Source organism: Protopterus annectens, chromosome 11.part0 (assembly GCF_019279795.1).
Source record: "Protopterus annectens isolate FY-2018-M chromosome 11.part0, PAN1.0, whole genome shotgun sequence".
Classification (NCBI taxonomy): domain Eukaryota; kingdom Metazoa; phylum Chordata; order Ceratodontiformes; family Protopteridae; genus Protopterus; species Protopterus annectens.
The window spans coordinates 219977252-219997469 of record NC_056745.1 but is presented as its reverse complement, the minus strand read 5'-3'; the positions used below and the strand labels follow the sequence as shown (position 1 = coordinate 219997469).

At 44.4% G+C, this 20218-nt stretch overlaps 1 protein-coding gene across 3 annotated transcripts in view; it reads right to left on the bottom strand.

Annotated features, from left to right (window-relative positions):
* NR2C1 (nuclear receptor subfamily 2 group C member 1) overlaps positions 1-20218 on the bottom strand; it is a 781592-nt gene that overhangs the window by 73998 nt on the left and 687376 nt on the right. The window lies entirely within an intron of this gene.

Here is a 20218-nt window from a genome sequence, read left to right as displayed (position 1 = left end):
GTTGTTGTAGTGGTGGTGGCTGCGACTGTGCCTCGCTGGTTGTTGACCTGCCACTGGCGTCCCCTGTAGGCACCCCTGGATTGGTTTCTGCCTCTTGAACGCCTATTCCTGCCTCTCTGTGTCTTAGAGGATTCCGGAAAGGACCAATTCTTGGAGGGCCAGTTCCTGCTAAACCTCGGAGGTTGAACCTGTAAGAAATCTTTCACTGCTTGCACAGATTTCGCCTTCTCTTCCATCTTTTTTAGTACCTGCTGTGCAGGGGAACCAAATAAATTGACTTTGTCCATGGGTGCATCTAAAAGCTTTGATTTGACATGGTCTGGTAATGCCTGCTCTTTCAACCATGCATGTCTCCTGATAACTGTGCCAGTCATGGCTGATCTAAAGGAAGCCTCCAGTGCATCATAGCCGCATTTTAAAGAATGGTTACTAACCTGCTGTATGTTATGTACCATTTCCTGAACATATTTCTTATCTAAAGATTCTTCAGAGGACAGCTTTTTAGTTAACTGGTCTAGCATAAACTCTTGATATTGAATCATATGAAATTGGCAGTTCAAAGCCCTAGCTGACAAAGTAGCAGAAGTGTAAACTTTTACCCCATCTCTAAGGACCTGGATTCCCTTTCAGAGGGAGGGGTTTTAGTAGATGTAGCTGCTACAGCTTTAGGGCCCTGGGAGATAGTCTCTGGATCTGCAAAAGGAGCCTTGTATAAATGGTGATGAGTGTCCGGACCCTGTAGAACCTATTGGGCTTAGCAGGGCCGGAGGTAATGAATCAGGAGCCCATGGTAGGAGTAACAAAATCTAATGCAATTTCCTATCCATTTGGAGATTGTCTGTTTTGAAATTGGTTTTCCTTCCTTTCCTGTTGCAAATGCTACCAGAAGCTGGTCAGTTTTTCTATTGGACTTGGTCCTGTCCAGGTAGTAGCGAATTGTCTATGTACATCCAAGGTATGCAACAGTATTTCTCCCTGTTCTGTGGGTTGGGGAAGAAATGTAGGTAGGTGGATAGCCTGATTTAAAGACACTCTGGATACCACCTAGGCATAAATGTAGGATTTGTTCTCATGGACACTCTATCTTGATGGAAGATCAGGAAGGTTGCACTGCCATTAATGCCTGTAGTTCAGAGACTGTTCTTGCTGAGGTGATTGCCAGCAGGAAAGCAGTCTTCCAGGATAAGTATTGTAATTCTGCTGTTGTTGCTGGTTCAAGGGGAAGTGTCAATTTTCTAGCACAAAGTTCAAGTCCCATGCTGGCAATGGTGGTTTCCTGGGAGGTTTTACATTTTAATTACTCTCAGAAACTGCCTGAGCAGAGGGATGAGAAGACAGGTGGATCCAAGCTGTATTCTGCTGAAATAGCTGATGCATGTATCTTGATGGAAGAATAGGACAGGCTCAGTGGAAGAGCTCTGCCAAGTACTCCAGGATGTTGGCTATGTTTACCAGTGCCACATCTTCTCCCTTTGCAGAACTCCAAATGAGATATCTTTTCCATTTTGCTGCATAATTCTTTTCTTGTTGAAGGTCTACGAGCCTCAAGGATTATGTCTTTAACCCTTTGGGATAAATTTAGGTTAATTGTTCTTATGTAATGTTCCAGGCAGTTAGTTGCAGAGTTTTCAGGTTTGGATGCAGGATGTTGTAGTTGTTCTGTGTTAACAGCAATGGGATCAAGGGTAGTGCCCATATTTGTTCCCTAGACATGCTCCTCAGCAATGGGTACCAATGTTGCCTTGGCCAGTCTGGAGCCATCAGAATGATCCTTGACGCTCCTCTTTGATCTTCAAAAGCACCTTGTGCATCAAAGGAAGTGGTGGGAATCTTGATGCTGTCAGGTTTTTCCAACTGAAAGATAGGGAGTCCACCTTCCAAGAAAGTGGGTGGTACGTCCTTGTGCAGAATTTCTTTAGCTGGTGATTGAGTGGGGATGCAAATAAGTCTATTTGTGGTAATCCCCATTTTCTTGTGATGGTCTTGAAGATGTCCGGATGCAGCATCCATTCGTGGGCATCCGTGGTATTTCTGCTTAATATGTCTGCTAGAATGTTTTGTTTTCCGGGTACAAAAATTGCTTGTAACTGAATGTTGTAGCTCAGAGCCACATCCCATAGGTCCAGTGCCAGCCAGCATAGAAGGTATGAATGTGTGCCTCCCTGTTTGTTGATGTACCACATAACTGTGGTGTTGTCTGTCCTTATCATCAACTGACCTTCTTGGAGAAATGGTCTGAATGACTGGATTGCCAATTTTACTGCCAGCATTTCCTTTAGATTTATGTGCAGGCGCAGCTGGTCTTGAGTCCATAAGCCTTGTGTGCACTTGTCCAGCATGTGTGCCCCCCAACCGAGGTCTGAGGCATCTGTCGTGATGGTTTGGCTTGGTTGACTGTTGCAGAAGGGCAATCCTGTGTTTGATTGACAGGCCTGAGCCCACCATAGGAACTCTTGCTTCAGGCATGGGAGTATTGGAATTTTGGTTTCTAGGCTGCGCTTGTGTTGAGACCACAAATTCTTTAGGTACCACTGTAGCTTTCTCATATGCAGTCTGGCATGAGGGACCAGAATTATGCAGGATGCCATGAAGCCTAGGGCTTGCAGTACTTTTCTTGCAGTGAGATGGTTCTGCTTTGTTAATGCCAAGAAGTAGAGAGGTAGTTGCTCTTTCTTTTCTGCAGTTAGGAATGCCATTTGTTTTAATGTGTCCAGTTCTGCACCCAAAAAGGTTATTCTTTGGGATGGAATCAGCCTTGACTTTTTTATATTGACTGTATAACCCAGGGCTTGCAGCAGGTAAATGACTCTTTGTAAATCTTCTGTTAGCTTGCTTTTGCTGTCCGCTTGTATCAGGCAGTCGTCCAGGTAGGGGTAAATTTGAATTCCCTGAAGTCTGCAATGAGCAATTACTGATGCCAGGCATTTCGTGAACACTCTGGGCGCAGTAGATAAGCCAAAGGGCAATGCTGAGAATTGATAATGCTCTGATCCTGCAAGAAATCTGAGGTATCTTCTGCAATTTGGTCGTATGGGGACGTGCAGGTATGCCTCCTTGAGATCTAGAGTTACCAGCCAAGACTCCTTGCCCAGCATGGGAAGAAGCTGCTGAAGGGTCAGCTGCTTTGAATTTTTGGAACAATGAGGAATGTGTTTAAAGCGGACAGGTCGAGAATAGGCCTCCATTTGTTCTCTTTTCTTGGTACCAGGAAGAGTCTGAGTAAAATCCCTTTCCTTGTTCCATAGATGGTACCTTTTCCACAGCTCTCATTCTTAATAATTGAGATATTTGCTTTAGAGCTTCTGCCCTTTGAGTAGGTGGTAGGTTTGGCATTCCTCTCTTTCCTGGTAGAGTATGGAAATGGAACCTGTAACCTTGGTCTATAGTCTGCAAAATCCATTTTTCCCTTGTGATGCAATGCCAGTTCTTTGAAAATAAGGTTAGCTTTCCGCCTAAGGGTGCTTCCAGTTGTTCCCTGGTAGGCGGTGCAACAGCCAAGTCACTGTGATGGTGTTGTTGTAGTGGTGGTGGCTGCGTCTGTGCCTCGCTGGTTGTTACCCTGCCACTGGCGTCCCCTGTAGGCACCCCTGGATTGGTTTCTGCCTCTTGAACGCCTATTCCTGCCTCTCTGTGTCTTAGAGGATTCCGGAAAGGACCAATTCTTGGAGGGCCAGTTCCTGCTAAACCTCGGAGGTTGAACCTGTAAGAAATCTTTCACTGCTTGCACAGATTTCGCCTTCTCTTCCATCTTTTTTAGTACCTGCTGTGCAGGGGAACCAAATAAATTGACTTTGTCCATGGGTGCATCTAAAAGCTTTGATTTGACATGGTCTGGTAATGCCTGCTCTTTCAACCATGCATGTCTCCTGATAACTGTGCCAGTCATGGCTGATCTAAAGGAAGCCTCCAGTGCATCATAGCCGCATTTTAAAGAATGGTTACTAACCTGCTGTATGTTATGTACCATTTCCTGAACATATTTCTTATCTAAAGATTCTTCAGAGGACAGCTTTTTAGTTAACTGGTCTAGCATAAACTCTTGATATTGAATCATATGAAATTGGCAGTTCAAAGCCCTAGCTGACAAAGTAGCAGAAGTGTAAACTTTTTTACCCCATCTCTCTAAGGACCTGGATTCCCTTTCAGAGGGGAGGGGGTTTTTAGTAGATGTAGCTGCTACAGCTTTAGGGCCCTGGGAGATAGTCTCTGGATCTGCAAAAGGAGCCTTGTATAAATGGTGATGAGTGTCCGGGACCCTGTAGAACCTATTGGGCTTAGCAGGGGCCGGAGGTAATGAATCGGGAATTAAATGCATCATCTACAACAGAAATAACTGGAGGTATAGCTAAAGGCCTATGCTGTGGCAAATGTAGAAAGGTTCTAAGCCTTTTTCTGGAGTCTGAGAAATCTTGGCCCTGCCACTGAAATTGTTCCCTCATAGCATTCAAGGTTTCCCCAAAGGAAAATTCCTCAGGTGGAGAGGCTGAAGGAATGGACTCTTCAGCATCAGAGTCTTCGTAAGGGGAATATGGAGCCTCAGGAGGGTCTGTATGTTCTGAGTCATCAGAGGAATCATCTGTGGATACTGGCTCTGGGGGCTCTGCTCTAGGCCTCTTCTCTGGAGGTAGATGAGAGGTCCTGTCTGGATGAGGCTGGGATCCATGAATTAAAGAAATGAGATCCTCAGCCAAAGAAAGCATATGGGAACTGGTGCTGGGCCTGTGAGAGGGGGGCTTAACAGGCACCGTTTTTGAAGCTTTAGCTGCTTTAGCCCTGGCAAAGGCCTTAATAGACATGGCTGCAGGAGGCCTAGCAGCTTCACGTGCAGGGGTTGAAATATCCAAGGGAATAGTGTCTGATAATTCCTGAGAAACCACAACAGCAGGTTGGATTTCAGAAGCCGATTCCACCAGGTTAGAAGAGGCCTCGGTAGAAGGCATGATTTCGGCTGGGGGAAGAACCGCTTGCTCGGTTTCAGCCGAAACCGAGACACTCGTGGTTGGCTTAACCGCGGTTCGGGTCGAAACCGCGGACCGCGAGTGTCAGTCCTTATCCCTGCGTTTTTTGGTCATTTGTAAAGTCGGAGGATCCGACGGCATGATATAAGCAAAATCAGAGCCGAAAAACTGTTCTGCAAATTCCGACCGACGTCTAAGCGTCCGTCTGTTAAAAGAAGCACAGGCTAGACAAGCTGCTACGTCGTGGTCTGGGCCTAAACAAGGTAAGCAGTAAGAGTGGAAATTTTTATGAGGTATTTGTTTCCCACAAGTTAAACAGTTATTCACTTTTTCTGACATCGGCTGATGTCCTCCCTGAAGTAACCACCTCAGCAGTCCTGGCTGCAAGTATGCGGTCTGTCTCGGTCTCCCCCAGGCTACCAGACCCACATACTTGTCTCCTAGCCTGACTGTGTGTAACTGCATAAGCACATGGTACTGCCTCACCCAAATCCTTCCCTATCAGGACATCTGCAGGATGGCAGTTTGGTACCCTTGCTGTCTCAAGACAACCTACTATTGGATTTTGTCTTTCTCACTTACTGGCTCTATCACTTTTTGTTCCTCACCTTGCCTCTGTGGACATCTGTATGCCATATGGACCCACTGGTTGCATTCAAAACATTTAACCCTAGGTCCTGGACATGTACTGGGACTAGTGGCTTCCCTGGCTACTGGCAGATTCTGTTGGGGCAGTCTGTGGTCCGCACCATGGGTTCCTTTAGACCCATGAGCAGTACTGGGGGGTCCTTTCCTGTGCAGGGATGCCCTGCTTGCTAGGTGTAGGTCTCACTTCTTCCCCAACTAATCTGAAGTAGCACACTGTCTATCAGCTAACCTGATCCTCATGTCCTCAGGCAAAGTGTTAAGGGCTTGTTCCCTCACCAAAAGATCTGCCAGCCCTTCTAAAGTGGTGACCTGACATCCACTCACCCACCTATGAAAATAAGTGCTCAGTTCAGCAACATATTCACACACACTTTCATCTGCCTTGCGTCTATGCTCACGAAACGTTTTCCTATACGTTTCAGGTGTTAGCATAAAACATTCTAACAAGCAGTTCTTAACAGTAGTATAATCAAAACATTCATAATCAGAAATTTTAGACAATACAGTTACAATTTTACCATGGAGTAAGGGGGTCAGGAACTGTACCCAGAACCTTTCATCAGCATCATACTGTTTACATACCCTCTCAAACATATGAATGAAACTATCAAAATTATCCCCCTGTGTAAACTGTGGAAGAAATGTACTGACCTTTTGTGCTTCTGGGGTCCAATTACTCCCTTCCCCATTACCTCCATGACTCTGGCAAGAGTCAGCATCTCTTTTTCATGCTGCCTCTGCTGCTCCTTTTCCACAGCTTCCAGGCATAGCAGTTTCTCATTCTCCTTAGCCTGCAAACGTCGCAGTTTCTCATTGTCCTCCCTCTCTAGATGTCGCAGTCTCTCAGCTGCTTCTATTTCCAAATGCCTGGCCTCCATCTCAAGTCTCTTTAGCTCCAGATGGATTTTTAAGTCCTCTGCAGAAAGGTTGAGCTGTCTATTCTCTGAGTGTGGTACATCTATCTCCACTGCCAGTCTGATCGTCCTCCTGGTTGCTGTTTTCTGATGCAGCTGTGACCAAAGCTGCAATCATGTCTGCCTTAGTTAGGATTCCATGTACCAGTTCCTTAGCCTGGCACATCTCAGCCAGCTGGCTCCCTGTCAGCTTTCTGTACTCCTCTGCTGACATGCTGCCTGCTCTCCATGACTAACTAAGCTAACAAAAGAAATAAAACAATTGTGATCTGAACTCTGAGTATTCACTGTGTGGCTGATTTACAGTACAAAACACCTTCAGTGATCACTGTACACAAGCTACAGGAATTCACTCTACCCACACCACTACAAGCCAATTAGTATTTGCCAACCAATTAATATGTGGTGTCGATATCTCACCACAGCCAAACAATTAATATGTGATGCCTGTACACTGGCCCAGCAATCAAGGAGCCTCAGTCCTCATCACTAACACCAGTGAGGGGCGTCCATATAAGGAATGGATAATAAATACACACTCAGTAAAGTACAATTTCCCTTAACAGCACACAGAGATCACAGTCAGTCTGGGGCTGGTTTCTCCCTTTCTCTCCAGGCCCCCAATAAGACTCCCCATTGGCAAAGCTATAGGGTCCAGATCTCAGCCTAGTGGGCAAGCTAAAACCTCCAGCACCCTCTCTATCCAACCAGTGCTTTGTTTCCCTGCTCAAGCAGCTGACACACACACACACTTTGAAGTAAGAGTTATATACAACCACACAGACACTCCTGGGGCAGGCTGGCACAGGTTCTCCAGCTGTGCTCCTTTTACCTAGACTATACGGTAGTACCACCTGCCACCACTCACTAATATTTATCACCTACCAAAAGGCCCTTATGAAAGGGTGTCCAATTATACTGTGCAATATTATTACCCAAATGGTAAGTGTAACTGAACAGTCAAGGCTTATTTGGAGTGACTTGGACAGTATCACTATATACATGCAATGTACTCTAGAGCTTAAATTATCTCTACACAAAACAGCCACAGTTGAAAGGTTTAAAAATATTTAATGATAATAAAAACACAAGACAATACTTTTTATTACACAGTGCTAGTCAAGAGTTCAGAGATCACAGAGAAATACTTAAAATACTACAGTAGACAAAATTCTGACAATACAGGAAAAAAATAATCTAATCTTCCTAGTTCTTAGCTATTTCTAAGATAAACACTAAAGCCTATGCTCCTACTTACATACAGACAAGGGCAGAGTGGTGAGTTGGATGTTCTCAAGACAAATGCTCAAATGCTCTCATTCTTTCTGTCCTTAAATTGATAACACAGTACCACTGATTAATTTCAGATTACATCATTTCTTTCTCGTTCCCAATCTAACAGACTTTCAGAGATTAACAGCTCTTTTGATCTTGCAGCTGGTCAGGAAGCCAGAGCAATAAAATAAATTATACATGCAAATTCTAGCCATTAACTCTGGCCTCAAAACAATAGGTAGAATGCCTCCCTCTAGATATCTCAGCTCAGAGTTTTAGATCAAAGAATTTCACAATGCTTAACTTATCAGCTTTGTTACAGCGGAGTGCACTGTTGTTACATTTTTGCAGTTCCACGTCTAACAGCATGTTCTTCCATTTAAGAGAACACGCCAGTGGCTTATATTAATATTTACAAATGACAGAATTATCTACAAAATTCTATATGGCAAGGCTGGCAGCCTTCACCTATCTTCACATACCCCTACAGTAACTTGTCTCTGCTAAGATACTGACCTGAAGCAGTTCAACAGGAAAAGCAGTTTGTCTTAGGGGAGGGAAGCCTCATGGTTCTCTGTGTCCAGCAGTGCCCCTAGAAACAGGACTTGTTTGCCCAGTACTAGATGAGATTTTAGAAGCTTTAGAAACAGATCTGGGTTTGAGAGCAAGTCAGAGTAAAATACCGAGCCTTCTAAATCTCTTCTAGAGTTGGTGTCCAAATGATGCAGTCATCTAGATAGGGAGAGGGATATATATGTGAATGCTTTTTGTTCTGCATCAGGCAGTTACTACAGCCAAGTACTTTGTGAACACCCCCAGTACATAAGATGAATGAGGGGATGGATGTGCATGGATAAATCATGGCTGTTCACTCTGTGGTTCTCAGCCTTGAGGGCCCCTAGTTGTTCCCTTTTGTTCTGTTAGCTATTTACTTTTAAAACTACCTTGATTACTCTTCTGAAAAAAAAAATATTTTACAGGCTGTAAAGCCTTCCCCTTTTCCTCCAGTCTTTTAAACACCCTTTTTGCAGGGTGTCCAAACAGAGGCTCCTTCTCCAGTGGGGCACTAATGAACACTGTTCTAACATCGTCTGACAGGGGCTGTGCCCTTAGCTAAGCAAGCCACCTTAATACTGAGCCTATACCTTCTGCTCTGTATTATTTAGCAATTACACCATAGCTACATTTAATGGAGTGCTTAGCCACCTGAGAACTGAGGTTGTATAAGTCTACCACTTCCTCTTTCAAGTTCTTGTTGCTGTGCATTTTCTTCCCATATCAGTTAAGAATGTTTGTCTACTTATCACATGGAAATGCATTCCTGATATGACCCAAGGTTGTTCTCTTGATGGTATACATGGAGACCACAGCTGGATGCAGAAAGTACAGTTGTGCACACTTACCATAAATGTAGATTTTCGAGTGTATTCACTGTTGCAGTCATTACATTTGAGTTATCTGCCTGCAGGTAGCCCTCAGCCGGCCTGAGTGCCAAAGTCTTGGATCCCTGCATCGGATGCTGTCTCTTCTTCCATGACGTCAGGTCGTCAGGGGTATAAAGCATGCAACCGATGCATTACATCAGTTTTTTTTGCCCCAGATGTCAGGTGCCCCCATAATGGGAAGCAATTATATATAAGGTTACACCTCCAACAAAAAGCAAATACACCAGAAAGGAGAAATACACTAAACAAGAAAAAAGGTATAGCCAAGAGAAGTCAGGGGGTTGGAGGGAGGGTAACCAGGACTGCAACAGTGAATACACTCGGACATCTACATTTATGGTAAGTGTACACAACTGTACTATGTTCTTCATGTTTCACTGTTGCAGTCATTACATTTGGGTAGATTCTCAAAATCTAAGGAAGGGAGGAGGAGGAGGAGGTTAGAGAGCATTAGGACCAGCTATTAAGCCCAGCAAGACTGCAGTGGCAAAACCAGCTCTGGATTTAGAGAAAATAGGCAAGTGGTAATGCTTGGTGAAGGTATGTACAGAGCTCCAGGTAGCAGCTTCTAGATGTCCCTGGTAGGGACACCACTGAGAAAGGCTGTAGAGGTAGATGCAGCCCTGGTGGAATGTGATCTTATCCCCTGTGGAGTAGGTTTTCCATGGTGCTTGTAGCAGAAATGAATGCAATGGCCTATCCACTTATAAATGGTTTGCTTTGAAATGGCTTTCCCTCTGCCCCTGCAGCAAAGGCAACTAGCAGCTGTTCAGTTTTTTTGAGAGGCTTAGTCCTGTCCGGATAAAATCTAAGTTGTCTGTGCACGTCCAAAGAGTGCAGTATTGGTTCTCCTTTGTTCTGCAGATTAGGAAAAAAGGTTGGCAAATGAATGGACTAATTAAGGGCCACACTGGATATCACCTTGGGTATAAAGGAAGGATTGGTCCTGAGGGACACCCTGTCAGCATGGAAGATTATGAAGGGCTCCACTGCCATGAGGGCCTGCAATTCAGACACTCTTCTTGCTGAAGTGATGGCTAGAAGGAAGGCTCTTTTCCAAGAAAGGAATTTTAACTCTGAATTGCAGCTGGCTCAAAAGGAGGTACAATGAGCTTTTCCAATACAAAGTTAAGGTCCTAGGCTGGGGTAGGGGCTCTACTGGGTGGTCTTAAATGTTTTGCCCCTCTGAGGGATTGTTTCAGCAGGGGTGAGAGAAGAGGGGTGGCTCAGTATTATAATGTGCTGAAATGGCTGAGGCAAGAATTTTAATTGATGAGAAGGAAAGGCCCTTGTACTGCATCTCTGTTAAGTATTGAAGAATATGTGGTAAACTGGGCACTGTTGTGCCCAATCCTTGAGTCTGGCTCCAGGAACAGTATCTTTTCCACTTTTCAGCATAGGATTTTCTGATACTAGGCCTCCTTACCTCCAGAATGACATTAACACCTGCTTACTGAGGGATGCTATTGGAGAGCTCAGGGAATTAGCCAGGCTGCAAGGTTCAGGGTTTGAAGCTGGGGGTGCAGAATGTGGCCCTCCTGCCGGGACAGCAGGGAAGGGGTCTAAGGCAGCTGCCATGGTTCCAGCAGTGACATACTGCGCAAGAGGGGGTACCAGTGCTGGTGTGGCCAGTCTGGTGCAATCAGTATTGTCCAATCAGTATTGTCATTGGTTTGTCCTGTTTGATCTTCAGCAGAACTTTCGAGAGGAGAGGCAGAGGGGAAAAGGTATAAACTGAGAGGCTTTCCCAGGTGAAGGACAGGGCATCCACTTTCCAAGCTTGACTGTGGGTAGTTCTTGTGTAGAATTTGTCCAATTGGTAGTTCTGAGGGGAGGCAAACAAGTCTATCTCCGGGTTCCCCCATCTGTTTCTCAAAAGGTTGAATATCTTTGGTTCCAGTTTCCACTCATGTGGGTCCAAGAGATTTCTGCTTAGGTCGTCTGCCAGTGAATTTAGCTTGCCTGGCAGGAATTGAGCTAGTAGGTGCAATTGGTAGCTCAAGCCTGTGTTCCACAGAGCCATTGCTAGGCTGCAGAGAGGGTAGGAGTGGCCTGCCAAGTGAGCCCCCCATGCATAGTTTGATGCTTCTGTTGTTAGGGTTTGGGTGGCAGGGGGTAGAGTGAATAGCAGTCCCTTGCTGTGGTAGCAGGCCTCTGCCCACCAAAGGAACTCTGTCCTTATACAAGGAACGATAGGAATCATAGATTCCAAGTCCTGAGAATGTTGACACCATAGGCTTTTTAGATACCATTGTAGTTTCCTCATATGCAGTCTTGCATATGGAATTAGCAGAATGCAAAAGGCCATGAACCCCAGGGCTTGCAGGATTTTCCTTGCAGATAGCTGGGTATTTGTGGCCAGTAGTTTGAAGTAATCTGTCAAATAAAATTGTTCTATGGCATGAGGTAAGCCATCTGGGAAGTTGTGTTCAAGCTTGCTCCCAGGAATACAATTTGCTGGCATTGTACTAGATGAGATTTCTTTTCGTTTATGGTATACCCCAGTGAGGTTAGAAGTTTCTTTGCAAATGCCAGATGAGTTATACGCATGTCCTGGCTTTTTGCCTGAATTAGACAATCATCCAGGTATGGGTATATTTTAATATTTCTTTGCCTGCAAAATGCAATGACTGGAGTTAGGCACTTTGTGAATACCCTGGGCACAGTAGATAAGCCAAAGGGAAGTGCAGAGAACTGATAGTGCATGCAGCCTGCTCTGAAGCGTAGGTATTTCCTGCAAGATTCCCTTATTGGAATGTGCAGGTAAGCTTCCTTTAATTCTAAGGTTGCCAACCAGGCATCTTTGCCTAGCATAGGAAGCAGCTGATGAAGTGTTAACATTTTGAATTTTGGGATTACCAGAAAGGTGTTTAGCACAGAGAGGTCCAGGATAGGACACCAGGAGCTGTCTTTTCTGGGTACCAGGAAAAGTCTTGAGCAAAAACCTTGCCCCCTTTCTTCTGCTGGGACAGATTGAATATACTGATACTGATATCCCTGATACTTAGAAGAGAGAGAACCTGCTTTTGAGCCTCTGCCCACTGATTTGGGAGTAGATCTGGGCAACCGTTTGAGGTTGGTAAGGTGTGGAAGTGGAATTTGTATCCTTAGGAAACTATATTTAAAACCCATTTGTCCTGGGTAATGAGTTCCCAGATTTTTGCATGCAAGGTGATCTTTCCCCCTAAGGGAGCAGGCAGTTGAGCAGGGCTTGGAAGGTTTAAGGTTAAGTCATTGTGACAGTTTTCCATAGGGGCTGTCTTACTACTTCCAGCTTTGGAAGTGGGAATGCCCACTGCTTAGGCCTGTGAGTATCTTGAGACTGTAGCCTAGGTGGTCTGCTTTTCCTGGGTTTGGACTGAGTAGGCCTGGAAGAGACAGAAAAGGACCAATTCTTAGAAGGCCAATGCCTACTAAATCTGGGAGGCTGTACTTGCAGAAAATCTTTAACAGTTTGCATAGATTTAACTTTTTCCTCCATCTTTTTGAGGACTTCTGCTTTTTGCCAAACAGGCGGTCTTGGTTTAAGGGAGCATCCAGTAATTTAGCTTTAGCATGATCTGGCAAATTTTGCTCCTTAAGCCAAGCATGCCTTCTAAGAACAGACCCAGTGACAGCAGCCCTGCAAGATGCTTCTAAAGAGTCAAAACCACATTGCAAAGTATATTTACCATCTTGTTCAGCAGAATGCATTAAATCCTGTAATTCTTTATTTTCAGCACAGTCAGGAATCAACATCATTTTCTGTTTAAGTAGTCCCATAATATGCTGCTGATACTTTAACATATGAAACTGACAGTTTAAGGCCCTAATGGCCAACGTATCAGAAGTGTATACCTTCTTGCCCCATCTGTCCAAGGCCCTGGAATCTCTATCAGAGTGGGTAGGGGTTTTGGCAGTAGTAGCCTTGATGCCTTTAGGTCCCTGGGAAAAGGTCTCTGGGTCTGCAGTAGGATTCTTGAAGAGGAACTTGTCAGAGTCAGGTACTCTGTAATACCTGTCAGGTTTCCTGGGAGCCAGAGGTAAAGTGTCTGGGGCCATGCTAGATTCCAAAAAGGCATTATCTACAATGTCCAGGACAGGATGGATAGCTAAAGGCCTGTGTTGAGGGAGAAGTAAGAATTTCCTAAGCCTCTTTTTGGAGTCAGAGTAATTCTGACTTTCCCAGCGGAAATGCTCCCTAAGAGTGTGCAAGGTTTCACCAAAAGAAAAATCTTCTGGAGGGGAAGCAGAGGGGAAGGAGTCCTCTGCATCAGAATCCTCATAGGTAGATAAGGGCAAATCCTGGCAATCAGCAGAAGCAGAAATTTCAGAATCCTGATCAGAAGAATCAGAAGGAAAATCAGTTCTAGGTCTTTTAGAGGGAGAAAGCTGGCTTCCCCTAATTAAAGTAATAAGGTCTTCAGCCATTCTTATCATTTGTTTTTTAGGCATATGGGCTTGACCATGCGGTTTGGACATCGGTTTTCTAGGCGTGGGTCGAGTTTTAGGCCTTGAGGAAGAAGATGGTGTCAGTTTGAAATGCAAGTCAGTAGGCCTGAATACACCCTCAAAAGCCGGTGCCTGCACAGCGACTCCGGACCCATCCAAGGTAGAGACATCCGCAGGTTCCATGGTCGAAGAAGCATCTCGTGGCATGCCAGACTCCGAATGGGTCTCAGTACAGGCCTGCGAATCTGAAGTAGCGGGTGTCAGGGGCTGCAAAAGCACCTCACGGAGTACCGGCGAACTGGCGACTAGCTTAACGGAAGTGTCGTTGGCAGATTTGGACCTATGCGGTCTGTCTCTGTCTTTATCTTTACGTTTTTCGGAATGTCAGTAGTCGGATGGCTTACCATGGCCATTTCTGTATAATTAAACCGAGTACCAAAATAGTTTGATGCAAAAATGAACCAACGACGAATAGTGTGAGGATTGAATAAGGCAAAAAAATGACAGCGAGGGACATTGTGGTCTGGGCCTAGGCAAGGAATGCAGTATGAATGAAAATCTTTATGAGGTATTTGCTTTCCACAGGTAATAGAATTGTTAACTTTTACTGACACCAGTTTAGAGCAAGAAAATGGATCCCCAACGAGGTACTTCGCTTTTTTGAAGACTTTGGTTTTGAAACTTGAAAACGAAAATTTCAGGAGTCAGCCAACTGGCGCTTGCAAACTGCTTCTGCTTCGGGTACCGCACGGCAAGAAAGACTAATGTAATGGCGTCGGCTGCGTGCTTTATACCCCTGACAACCTGATGTCATGGAAGAAGAAAAAGCATCCGACGCAGGGATCCAAGACTTTGATACTCAAGATGGCTGAGGGCTACCTGCACGCAGATAACCCAAATGTAATGACTGCAACAGTGAAACACGAAGAGCATCAGAAATCTTACAAAAGTATTTGAAGGAATAACCAACTCTGTAAAAAAAGTAGTCTGGCTTCCTGGGTGTAGGGTGTTGGGACTCTGGGGTCCAAGGATACATTTGCAAAGGCATCCTACAATGCTTCAATGATTGCAAGAATGGAAAAGGGTTTAGGCAAGCCCTGTATCTCCTTATATTTTATTTAGGCCAGACAGAACTGCTTAGCCTCTCATTTCAATTGATCATAGAATATCAAAATGAGATACGATCTGGTGAAGAAGTACAGGACAGGGTGCACCTAGTATCAAACTCATTTATAAATGGTAAGACATTTGGTAAACATATGTCTGTCCATCTACCTCTGAGTCAGAGAAATCAAAGTCCTTGGTGGGGGGGGTCCATTTTCCTGTTTTTAGAAGATTCCAGATTCTGAAGGCTTTTCTGAGGAATGCTGTAAGATCTTTAAGAAAACCATAAAACTCCTGGGTAGAATCATTAGATTCTGGGAGGAAATTTGAGGTGGCAGATGGGATAAGAATCCGCCCAGCTCAGACTGTGTTAAACTAACAGACATCTATTTCCAACTGGACAGAATGCATTAAATCCTGTAATTCTTTATTTTCAGCACAGTCAGGAATCAACATAATTTTCTGTTTACGTAGTCCCATACCATGCTGCTGATACTTTAACATATGAAACTGACAGTTTAAGGCCCTAATGGCCAACGTATCAGAAGTGTATAACTTCTTGCCCCATCTGTCCAAGGCCCTGGAATCTCTATCAGAGGGGGTAGGGTTTTTGGCAGTAGTAGCCTTAATGCCTTTAGGTCCCTGGGAAATGGTCTCTGCGTCCGCAGTAGGATTCTTGAAGAGGAACTTGTCAGAGTCAGGTACTCTGTAATACCTGTCAGGTTTCCTGGGAGCCAGAGGTAAAGTGTCTGGGGCCATGCTAGATTCCAAAAAGGCATCATCTACAATGTCCAGGACAGGAGGGACAGCTAAAGGCCTGTATTGAGGGAGGATTAAGAATTCCCTAAGCCTCTTTATGGAGTCAGAGTAATCCTGGCTTTCGCAGCGGAAATGCTCCCTAAGAGTGTGCAAGGTTTCACCAAAAGAAAAATCTTCTGGAGGGGAAGCAGAGGGAAAGGAGTCCTCTGCATCAGAATCCTCATAGGTAGATAAGGGCAAATCCTGGTAATCAGAAGAAGCAGAAATTTCAGAATCCTGATCAGAAGAATCAGAAGGAAAATCAGTTCTAGGTTTTTTAGAGGGAGAAAGCTGGCTTCCCCTAATTAACGTAATAAGGTCTTCAGCCATTCTTAACATTTATTTTTTAGGCATATGGGCCTGACCATGCAGTTTGGACGTTGGTTTTCTAGGCATGGGTCGAGTTTTAGGCCTTGAAGAAGAAAATGGCGTCAGTTTGAAATGCAAGTCAGTAGGCCTGAATATACCCTCAGAAGCCGGTGCCTGCACAGCGACTCCGGACCCATTCAAGGTAGAGACATCCGCAAGTTCCATGGTCGAAGAAGCATCTCACAGCATACCAGACTCCAAATGGGTCTCAGTAGAGGCCTGCGAATCTGAAGTAGCGGGTATCAGGGGCTGCAAAAGCACCTCACTGAGTACTGGCGAACTGGCGACTAGCTTAACGGAAGCGTCCTCAGCAGATTTGGACCTATGCGGTCTGTCTCTGTCTTTATCTTTACGTTTTTCGGAATGTCAGTAGTCGGATGGCTTACTGAAGCCATTTCAGTATAATTAAACCGAGTACCAAAATAGTTTGATGCAAAAATGAACCAATAACGAATAGTGTGAGGATTGAATAAGGCAAAAAAATGACAGCAAGGGAAGTCGTGGTCTGGGCCTAGGCAAGGAATGCAGTACGAATGAAAATCTTTATGAGGTATTTGCTTTCCACAGGTAATAGAATTGTTAACTTTTACTGACATCAGTTTAGAGCAAGAAAATGGATCCCCAGCGAGGTACTTCGCTTTTTTGAAGACTTTGGTTTTGAAACTCGAAAACGAAAATTTCAGGAGTCAGCCAACTGGCACTTGCAAACTGCTTCTGATTCGGTACAGCACGGCAAGAAAGACTAATGTAATGGCGTCGGCTGCATGCTTTATATCCCTGACAACCTGATGTCATGGAAGAAGAGAAAGCATCTGACACAGGGATCCAAGACTTTGATACTCAGGGCTGGCTGAGGGCTACCTGCAGGCAGATAACCCAAATGTAATGACTGCAACAGTGAAACACAAAGAGCATCAGAAATCTTACAAAAGTATTTGAAGGAATCACCAACTCTGTAAAAAGAGTAGTCTGGCTTCCTGGGTGTAGGGTGTTGGGACTCTGGGGTCCAAGGATACATTTGCAAAGGCATCCTACAATGCTTCAATGACTGCAAGAATGGCAAAGGGTTTAGGCAAGCCCAGTATCTCCTTATATCTTATTTAGGCCACACAGAATTTCTTAGCCTCTCATTTCAATTGATCATAGAATATCAAAATGAGATATGATCTGGTGAAGAAGTGCAGGATAGGGTGCACCTAGTATCAAACTCATTTATAAATGGTAAGACATTTGGTAAACATATGTCTGTCCATCTACCTCTGAGTCAGAGAAATCAAAGTCCAGAGTGGGGGGTCCATTTTCCTGTTTTTAGAAGATTCCAGATTCTGAAGGCTTCTCCGAGGAATGCTGTAAGGTCTTTAAGAAAACCATAAAACTCCTGGGTAGAATCATTAGATTCTGGGAGGAAATTTGAGGTGGCAGATGGGATAAGAATCTGCCCAGCTCAGACTGTGTTAAACTAAAAGACATCTATTTCCATCTGGACAGAATGCATTAAATCCTGTAATTCTTTATTTTCAGCACATTCAGGAATCAACATCATTTTCTGTTTAAGTAGTCCCATAACATGCTGCTGATACTTTAACATATGAAACTGACAGTTTAAGGCCCTAATGGCCAACGTATCAGAAGTGTATACCTTCTTGCCCCATCTGTCCAAGGCCCTGGAAACTCCATCAGAGGGGGGTTGGGTTTTTGGCAGTAGTAGCCTTAATGCCTTTAGGTCCCTGGGAAATGGTCTCTGCGTCCGCAGTAGGATTCTTGAAGAGGAACTTGTCAGAGTCAGGAACTCTGTAATACCTGTCAGGTTTCCTGGGAGCCAGAGGTAAAGTGTCTGGGGCCATGCTAGATTCCAAAAAGGCATCATCTACAATGTCCAGGACAGGAGGGATAGCTAAAGGCCTGTGTTGGGGGAGGATTAAGAATTCCCTAAGCCTCTTTATGGAGTCAGAGTAATCCTGGCTTTCCCAGCAGAAATGCTCCCTAAGAGTGTGCAAGGTTTCACCGAAAGAAAAATCTTCTGGAGGGGAAGCAGAGGGAAAGGAGTCCTCAGCATCAGAATCCTCATAGGTAGATAAGGGAAAATCCTGGTAATCAGAAGAAGCAGAAATTTCAGAATCCTGATCAGAAGGAAAATCGGTTCTAGGTCTTTTAGAGGGAGAAAGTTGGCTTCCCCTAATTAAAGTAATAAGGTCTTCAGCCATTCTTATCATTTGTTTTTTAGGCATATGGGCCTGACCATGCGGTTTGGACGTCGGGTTTCCTGGTGTGGGTCGAGTTTTAGGCCTTGAAGAAGAAGATGGCGTCAGTTTGAAATGCAAGTCAGTAGGCCTGAATACACCCTCAGAAGCTGGTGCCTGCACAGCGACTCCGGACCCATCCAAGGTAGAGACATCCGCAGGTTCCATGGTCGAAGAAGCATCTCGTGGCATACCAGACTCCGAATGGGTCTCAGTAGAGGCCTGCGAATCTGAAGTAGCGGGTATCAGGGGCTGCAAAAGCACCTCACTGAGTACTGGCGAATTGGCGACTAGCTTAACGGAAGCGTCGTCAGCATATTTGGACTTATACTCTAAAGTCTCTGTCTTTATCTTTACATTTTTCCGAATGTCAGTAATCGGATAGCTTACTGAAGCCATTTCTGTATAATTAAACTGAGTACCAAAATAGTTTGATGCAAAAATGAACTAACGACGAATAGTGTGAGGATTGAATAAGGCAAAAAAATGACAGCAAGGGACGTCGTGGTCTGGGCCTAGGCAAGGAATGCAGTACGAATGAAAATCTTTATGAGGTATTTGCTTTCCACAGGTAATAGAATTGTTAACTTTTACTGACATCAGTTTAAAGCAAGAAAATGGATCCCCAATAAGGTACTTCGCTTTTTTGAAGACTTTGGTTTTGAAACTCGAAAACAAAAATTTCAGGAGTCAGCCAACTGGCACTTGCAAACTGCTTCTGCTTCGGGTACCGCACAGCAAGAAAGACAAATGTAATGGCGTCAGCTGCATGCTTTATACCCCTGACAACCTGATGTCATGGAAGAAGAAAAAGCATCTGACGCAGGGATCCAAGACTTTGATACTCAGGCTGGCTGAGGGCTACCTGTAGGCAGATAACCCAAATGTAATGACTACAACAGTGAAACACAAAGAGCATCAGAAATCTTACAAAAGTATTTGAAGGAATCACCAACTCTGTAAAAAAAGTAGTCTGGCTTCCTGGGTGTAGGGTGTTGGGACTCTGGGGTCCAAGGATACATTTGCAAAGGCATCCTACAATGCTTCAATGATTGCAAGAATGGCAAAGGGTTTAGGCAAGCCCAGTATCTCCTTATATCTTATTTAGGCCAGACAGAATTGCTTAGCCTCTCATTTCAATTGATCATAGAATATCAAAATGAGATATGATCTGGTGAAGAAGTACAGGATATGGTGCACCTAGTATCAAACTCATTTATAAATGGTAAGACATTTGGTAAACATATGTCTGTCCATCTACCTCTGAGTCAGAGAAATCAAAGTCCTTGGTGGGGGGTCCATTTTCCTGTTTTTAGAAGATTCCAGATTCTGAAAGCTTCTCCGAGGAATGCTGTAAGGTCATTAAGAAAACCATAAAACTCCTGGGTAGAATCATTAGATTCTGGGAGGAAATTTGAGGTGGCAGATGGGATAAGAATCTGCCCAGCTCAGACTGTGGTAAACTAACAGACATCTATTTCCATCTGGACTGTTTGGCCTTGGTCTTCAGGGCTGAAACTGTCTTACAGGCATGAGAACGTAGTCAGATATTTGAGATCTCAATCTGGAATACTGACATCCTTGAGGACAAAAACCAAGGGAACACTGCCAACTTCCTTGGATACAATAATAAGGGTTTCAGAATCACAGGCTCATGGACAGGCTTCCAGAAGACTGAATGCTTAAGGTATTTGGTTTAGTAGGATGGGCTATCTTCCAAGTACATGATGACCTCCAGACAGATGATGCAAAACATGGTGATCAAAGTAGAAACCAGAGTCAGAAGCTGCAATAGCACTTAAATGGACCCAATGTCCAGTTCTTGGGTGTGTTTCAAGTCTGCCAGAAAGATGTCAGCCTCCACATATTCCTTCTCTTCAGGGAGCTTCTCTAAGAGCTTCCTAATTTATTCAGCTGGGTGTCCACTCCAGATCTGTCCAACAAAATAATGGTCTTACATCTGGCTCATAATTTTATTCTGTTTAAGGTAGTCCTGGAGAGATTTTGTCCTCTGCTTGATTGTCTTCTGGCTAAAC